We start from the raw sequence: 8,034 nt of genomic DNA on the forward strand, positions 1-8,034 counted from the left end.
AGTAAAGAGTTGAGTTCATTTCTCAAAAAAAAACTATAAGGGAACTAAGTATTCCCAAAGAGTTTATAAATGTTTTCACATTTGAGCAAGAAAAGGGAACATCGATTCCAAGAGAGCTTTTAAGCTAAGTTTTGAGTAATTATCTCAAACCAAAGAAAGAAGTTTGTTTTAAAAATATATGAGCTAAGTATATTTTGGGAGTAGTATTGAGCACCGATATGGGAATGCGAGTTCATATTAACTTAAGTCTTCATAAACTATGTAGCTATCATGGGTAGTAAAGGATCATACTTTTTAGATGACTCCTTAAGATGCTTTTAGCATAAACTAGTGGATCCACTTAGTGAGTTAGGTTCTATACCCCCAGCAAGGTATAGGACGGTCCTTGGCAGCATGAGGTAAAATGAAGTATCATCACTATAGCTCTTAAGTGATGGTTGTCGGTTAGAGAAACTCCCACAGCAGTATTTTGTATTTTTATATACAAACAGAGTTCATATTGTATCTTTGCATACATACAGAGTTACTATTGTATTTCTAAATACACATAGTTAACAACATGTTTTAAACAGATTTTCCTTATATTGCACTTGTTTTTAAACTGCTTTATATTGAAGTGAGTTCAATTATGTTGAGTTGAGTTGAGTCAGGTAAGTTCTTCAGTCTTTTCAGAATCTTTTCAAGCGTATGTATTGTTTAGCATTCCAACTTGCATACTCGTACATTCAATGTACTGATGCCAGTTGGCCTGTATCGTCTGATGATGCAGACACAGGTCACCAGGATCTGCATCCAGTGCCTCGTTGATTAGGTTCAGCACTCCGAGTCAGTTGGTGAGCCTCCTTGCATTCCGGAGGACTCTTTTATCATTTGCTCTCTAGTTTTCAATTGTTAGGATGATCGGGGGTCCTGTCCCGACATCCCTCTTTGTTTTAGAGGCTTCATAAATAGATTGTATTAGTTCTTTAGTCTTATTCATTCAGTTGTATACGTTTAAGATTGGAGTTGCCATTTTTGGCTAAGTTATTATCTTTTAAGTTATTGCAATGAGTTATATCTCTTGTGTTCAAGTCTTCCGCTGAGTAAGTAAGCCAGGCCAAGGGTTCGCTTGGGGCCAACAACGGTTCTCAAGTGTTAGCCACATCCGGAGTGTAGGCTCGGGGCGTGACACAATTCACGGATAAGTCCAAATTCATAATTAATTATTTCGCTCCATGGATGACCATTCCTGATCATCCATGCATTCACACCACCCCTAGGGCCAGATACCAATTGGAACCTTCTCAGTTTCCAATTTGCTTTGCTTGGGGGCCCTCAGTCGTGACCACGACATCTAGTTTACTTCGTTGAGATACCAATTGGACTCAACTCATACCACAAGCGACAATAGTAGCTACCAAGCCCCACAAAACTGCTAATTTCAATCACACAACTTGGTCGAACTCAATTCTTAACCGCCTCAATCTTTAAATGATGGTAATCAGACCTTAAATCAATCTTAGAGGAAACTGATGCACCTTGTAACTGATCAAAAATATCATCTATTCGAGGCAGTGGATACTTGTTCCAAATGGAGACTCTATTCGACAGTCAGTAGTCTATACACATCCTCTCCTGCTAGTGATGGTGTTACCACTTTTGTTGCTCTAGTTCGGACCATAGAGTGAAGGAGGAAAGATACCAATTTGTATCACCCAGATACCAATTGGATTCAAGTCAAACCACGAAGGAATAGAAAGAAGGGAGTTTTTCCTAAAGTCCTATAGCCTCTCGAAGAAAAGTACGGACGTATCGTACCGTTTCGCAAGACTCTACTAGACTCATTTTGGTACAATGAGATCAACGAACCTAGGGCTCTGATACCAACTTTGTCACGACCCAAACCGTCATGATTGGCACCCACACTAACAATCCGGTGGGAGAACCACTACTACAACCCAAATCAAGCAATCAATCTAAAAACTAAGGCATATAAGTCAAATACTAAGGAAGGAAAATAGAGTTTCCATAAACTCTAACAAAAGTTCAACAATAACTAACAAATGCGGAAGAATTAACCTAGAACCTGAAAGTCAATGTACCAAAACTCTAACAAGATTCATAAGTCTAAACAAGAAAATCATCTAAAGAACTAGTCTAAGTCTGAATATGATGGACTAGACAAAAAGAGAACTCAAGGCAGCCCGGAAGAACTAGCTCACCCTTGAATTCGAATCGGCGATCATTAATCTTCTAAACGAGGTCTGTCAATAGCCGTCGGAGGATGCCCTATACTCAACAAAACTAAGAGCAAGTGCAGTATCAGTACACAACCACCGTGTACTGGTAGGATCACGCGGCTATCCCACTAAGTGTAACATATATTAGTCAATACAACAATATAATCACATGCACATATCGAACATATACAATATCATCAACATATACGAACAATGAACAACTTCACAATTCTCACATATGACAGTTATAACAATTTAGAGCAAAGTACCGTCTTCCAATATCAATCATCATTAGATATGAACGAACACATCACAAGTAGATACACAACACAATTCAATGGTCCTCTCACGGAACCCAATTCAATGGTTCTCTCATGGAACCCAATTCAATGGTTCTCTCATGGAACCCAAACCTAAACAGTTAGCATGTTGGAACGTGGCAATTCGATCCCATTTTTATGCCAGAACGTGGCAATCCAATCCAAGTTAGTTATGTCGGAACGTGGCAATCTGATCTCATATTTATGCTGGAACATGGCAATCCGATCCAAGTTAGTTATGCCAGAACGTGGCAATCGATCCCAGTTAATGTGTCGGATCATGACACCCGCCCATTCAACAAATCACAATCACAATCACAATGTATATTCTCACAATCATACAACAATAGGTGATTCATGGCATACAATTATTCAATTATCCTCAATTACAACAAGGGTGATCAATAATGCAACATTCTCATACATACATGTATCATAATGAAGCAAGAACAAATATACATCACACAATCATAGAATCACAACCATGACCTACCTCGAAACAAGCTTGAAACCCTAAGAAACTTGTTCCTTCCCTTTCCGGATTCGTTCCGCTTGTTCTTGGTCTACAAACAATAAATATAATACGAGAATCAATAAACAATCACTAATTACCCGAATTACTAACAATTCTATGAACCCTAGATCAAATCCATGATCTCAATTATCCAAATTAGGGTTGTTTCCACCATAGAATCTAGAACAAACCCTCCCCCATCAATATTCACCCATTCTATTACGTTCTACGGATCGAAAAATGGATTCGGGGAGTGATAAGCTTACCTTTAGCCTCAAGAATGGTGAAAAACGAGTAGGAATCGTCTGGGGGTCGTTTCTTAGCTATAAAAGTCAAAAGGTGCATAATGAGGTCGTTTAGGGGTTTATTAATGACTTTAATTCGCGTTAGGCCCGCCACAGTGGCCACCACCTCGCCACAGCGGCCCCGCCAAAGCGGCAAAAACCCAGCGCCAAAACGGCATTCTCGAGACAGGGGGTTATTTCAAGAATTCCAAAATTCTCATTTCACAACACACCTCTAACCCACAACGCTCAGTAAATACCTTTTACGCTAAGATCGATTCCGGGAGCTCTACTCGCTCAAATTCAATTTCATAAAGTTGTACGGATTCCTTAACGAGTTATCTAACTACTCATGTAATCAAAATCATAAATGATTCACTCGATTGTTACCAGATTTCCCTACACCTTAATGACTCCGATTTCGTCCAAATCTGGACTAGGTTGGGAAAATCCAAGTTACTACGAAAAAGTTTCTGGCCCCAATTATTTCTCCATTGATTTTTCCATAACGACGGAAATCAGGTCGTTACAAGGCGTTTCTTCATACTTTTAAACCACAATTTATTTAAGTTCTCTACTCTTCTTCTTCTTAAAAAATCTCAAGTGTTATTTGTAAAAATTGAATAAGTTCGAAACTCAACGAAATTCGAGGTACCTCATAAGAAAGAGTTGGTGAACAAATTGTAGCAAATCATTCATCAATTCTCACACTCATATTTTTTCTTATGATTTTCATGAATTAACAGTGACAAAAATTTGTGGGAGAGACAATAATATTAAACAGATATGAAAAAAGGCATATGATTTGGGTAAGATATTTCTTCTTTGTTTTTTTTTATTCAATTACCCTCAAATGAAGGAGTTTCTTCCTAATTTCGCTAAAACAATGGGCATCAACATAGTCTATTGAATTATTAGTTTTGATGTTAAATTCACTATTTCAAAAATAAATTTTTACTTTTACTTATAATATGATAATATAGCCATGATAATAATTATTTTTAATAGATATGTATGTAAAAATGAACGGAGAAAGTAAAGTGTTTATGGCAAGAGATTTAAATCAAATGGAACACCAGAGTGAATATAGCATGCACATATATTTTTGTCTTCCTTCTTCATTGGCTATGTATTGTTCCATATAATTTTTCTTTATGTCACAAGATACACTATTTACTAGTTATATAAAAATAGATAAGTAAATAGTGATTGATCATTAAATGATCTTAAATCAAATTAATGATTCTATGAATAATACTTTAAATTTTATTCATCTATTAATTTTTATTATTGAAAAATTTAAATATTTTATATCATGATACAACTTCTATAAGATACTAGATACATTTATTAGACAACAACTATATGGTATGTATGCGGCAGAAAAAAAGGAGAAGACTACAATTCCACAAATATAAGGTAGAAACTTAATGAAATGAAATATTTTTTACCATAGGTGATGTTGTTCATATATTAAAATAAAACTATTCTATTGAAGTGTATATATCTATAACTAAGAATTGGTCAAGCTAAATATTTGACATACGCTCAAACTTGTATTTAACCATCATTCATGATAACAACAAAGTATACTTTTTCGGTAAAATTACCTCTCTATGATAGTCTTACTCAAATATTAATTGAGTAATAATATTTTATAAAAGATATATTACATATAAAGATAAAGTATTGAAATACTTATGGTAATTCTTTTTAGTGTCATGCACATACTAAATTTCAAGTATGAATATTTAAGACAAAATTTGTACTTAAATGGTGTACATCATTTATGTTCATAACCTCAAGAGGAAAGGCTATTGGTGACATTTTTTGAATGAATAATTTTTTTTTCCGATTTTGTTGGTTAGATTTGTTTACAAAATTGAGTGAAGTAAGAAATAGTACTACTAAAGAAATGTCACGTTCTCTCATATTTAAACTCTAAATGTATTTTGAAATGTTTTAATGATATATGGTCATATTGATCTCACAATACAAGAAACTCTATGACAATATGGATTAATCATTTAAAAACACTTGTCCTATGTTCATTCAATTATAATTATTTACTAAAAAGCTTTAATTTAGTAATATTAATTTTATTTTACAACATCCTATATTATATATACGATACACACGTGCAACGCACGTGCCGTGAAACTAGTATCATATATATATATATATATATATATATATATATATATAAGAGAACCTTAGGCCCGCCTACGTGGCGCCACCACAAACCAAAATTCCTTTTTAATTTATTTATTTCCAAAACTAGCATTCCCTTTTTATGAAAAGTTGTGACTTTTATGAAAAGTTACGACTTTAATGAAGAGTTGCGACTTTAATGAAGAGTTGCGATTTTTATGAAAAGTTGTGACTTTTATGAAAGGTTGTGACCTTTCCGAAGGATTGCAACTTTTCCAAATAGTTGTAACCATTCCGATAAGGCACAATAAATATTTGTTCATACGACCCTTTGTTGTCTATAAATAGAGGGATTTCTTCTCATTTTAAAACAACAAAAATTCTAAACCTTCTCTTCTTCTTATTCTTCACAATTAAATATTTGTGTACTTTGCTTATGTTGAGTGGCTCACTTACACCATTGCTTATGTTACAGATCCTGGTACGTATTTTTGCAGTCATTATTTTATGCTTATGTTACTAAGGATAAATGATAAGATGTAATAATTTTCATTTTACTTTACATTATTAATGTTTGTTACTACGTAATCTTGTATGTAAGATAATATAATGTTTTAGTTTTAATGACGAATAGATTTTAAGTATTATTTTATAAATTTCGTGATATTAAGTTTCCGCGCGAAGCGTGGATAATTTTACTAGTATATATATATAGGCATATTTAAAACTTTCTTTTACCCTAGCTCCAACTTCTAAACAAATTGTAAAAGTTTTAATTAAAATTTTTTTTTATTAAAAACGTATTTAAATTGAACGTGAAAAAAAAAACTGATTATTCAACTAAGTAATTTTATTTTTCAATTTTATCCTTAATCTAAATTAATTATTATTGACCATCACAATTTAAACTATAGCTAGGTAGACTAAATATATATCACTATTTGCTTTGACACATAGTTTTTACTAATTTGAATGGTTCATGATTATATTATTAAGTGGGGATAAGACACAAGTACCCTCCTAGGCTATGACCGAAATCTCAGAGACACACCTTGACTTTAATGTCCTATTACCCTTTCTGAACCAATTATTTTTTCCGGTAATTTTGTCCACCTTTTTGGCTTACGTGACATCCAAACATCTCACACGCCCCTCAACTACGTGGAGTCACAGAGTGTGCCACGTAAGCCAAATGATGTACAAAATTATAAAAAAAAAAATGAGTTCGGAGAGGTAATAGGACCTCAGTTTAGTTAAGATGTGTCTCTGAGATTTTGGTCATAGTCTAGGGGGTGGGAGGGGGGAGGGGGTACTTGTGCCTTATCCCTGGGATTAAGTGCATTTATTTAGATGAAAATTAAAACACTTATTTGATCTACATAGGTTTTAATCTTTAAAATCTTAAACAATTCTTAATATTATTAAGAGATATATTTGTGTGGATAATTTTCACAATCACTCAATTGACAATCATCAGTCACTACACTAACTATCTTAGTTGTCACAACCACCACCACCATCATTGTCAACCACCATCCTGGCTTCATAGCCACCATTGGCAAATATCATTGTTGTCAAAAATACTACTGTTAGTCGCTATCACCTATCATATCCATTATTATTATTATTATTATTATAATCATATTCACCATCACCGTCGTCATTGTTGGGGCCGCCACCACTACTATCAATGCCACCACTACAGACAATCTTTATTATCTACCACCTCTGCCTCACTACTATCACCAACATATAGTCAACCACCACAATTTTCTGCTACCAACATTACCAACTACTAACATGAACCAACTCCACCATTGTCACTGTCACACAAGTCATTGAAACACGAAGTACTTCTTCTATAACAATTAGCACCACCTTCACCATCACAACTATCATACCACCATTACTTGCCATTAGCACTTACCTTCACTACCACCAACACAAGCAAACATAAATATTTTAATTTTAAAGTCGAATAATTTAAAAATATATATATATATTTATTTAAATTATTTGATTATTTTTTAAATCTAAATTGTATATTTATCATATTTACAAATAAATAAATTATATAAGTTCATATACTGAAAAATAAATGACCTTAATCATTTAAATGATCAAATTTAAAAATATCTTAATCATTTAAATTTACATTTAGATTCACATTTTAATCAAAGACATAATGGCTCATGGTAGACATCTTTTCTTCTAATTTTGTGTTTTAAAGTTGTTGAAAGCCTATGATTTTAATTGGTAATCTAACATAGTATACTTGCCTTCTGTTTAACAATCATAATACTTTGGCGTCAAAGTTCAACAAGAATACTTTTTCAAACCCAAGTGAAGACACATGATATAGATAATATTGTATCTCATATATATAAATATACTAACAAGCAGTTTACAGAATCTGACTTGTAGTGGTCTACCCAACATATACAATATAACAGCCAAGCACATAAACGTGATTGACCTTCCCAGTTGACATTCAACTGTATCAACAAAATCCTTTGGTTTACTGTTTGGAATCAGAATATGGTAAA

The sequence above is a fragment of the Solanum stenotomum genome, chromosome 4, assembly GCF_019186545.1.
Source record: "Solanum stenotomum isolate F172 chromosome 4, ASM1918654v1, whole genome shotgun sequence".
Classification (NCBI taxonomy): domain Eukaryota; kingdom Viridiplantae; phylum Streptophyta; class Magnoliopsida; order Solanales; family Solanaceae; genus Solanum; species Solanum stenotomum.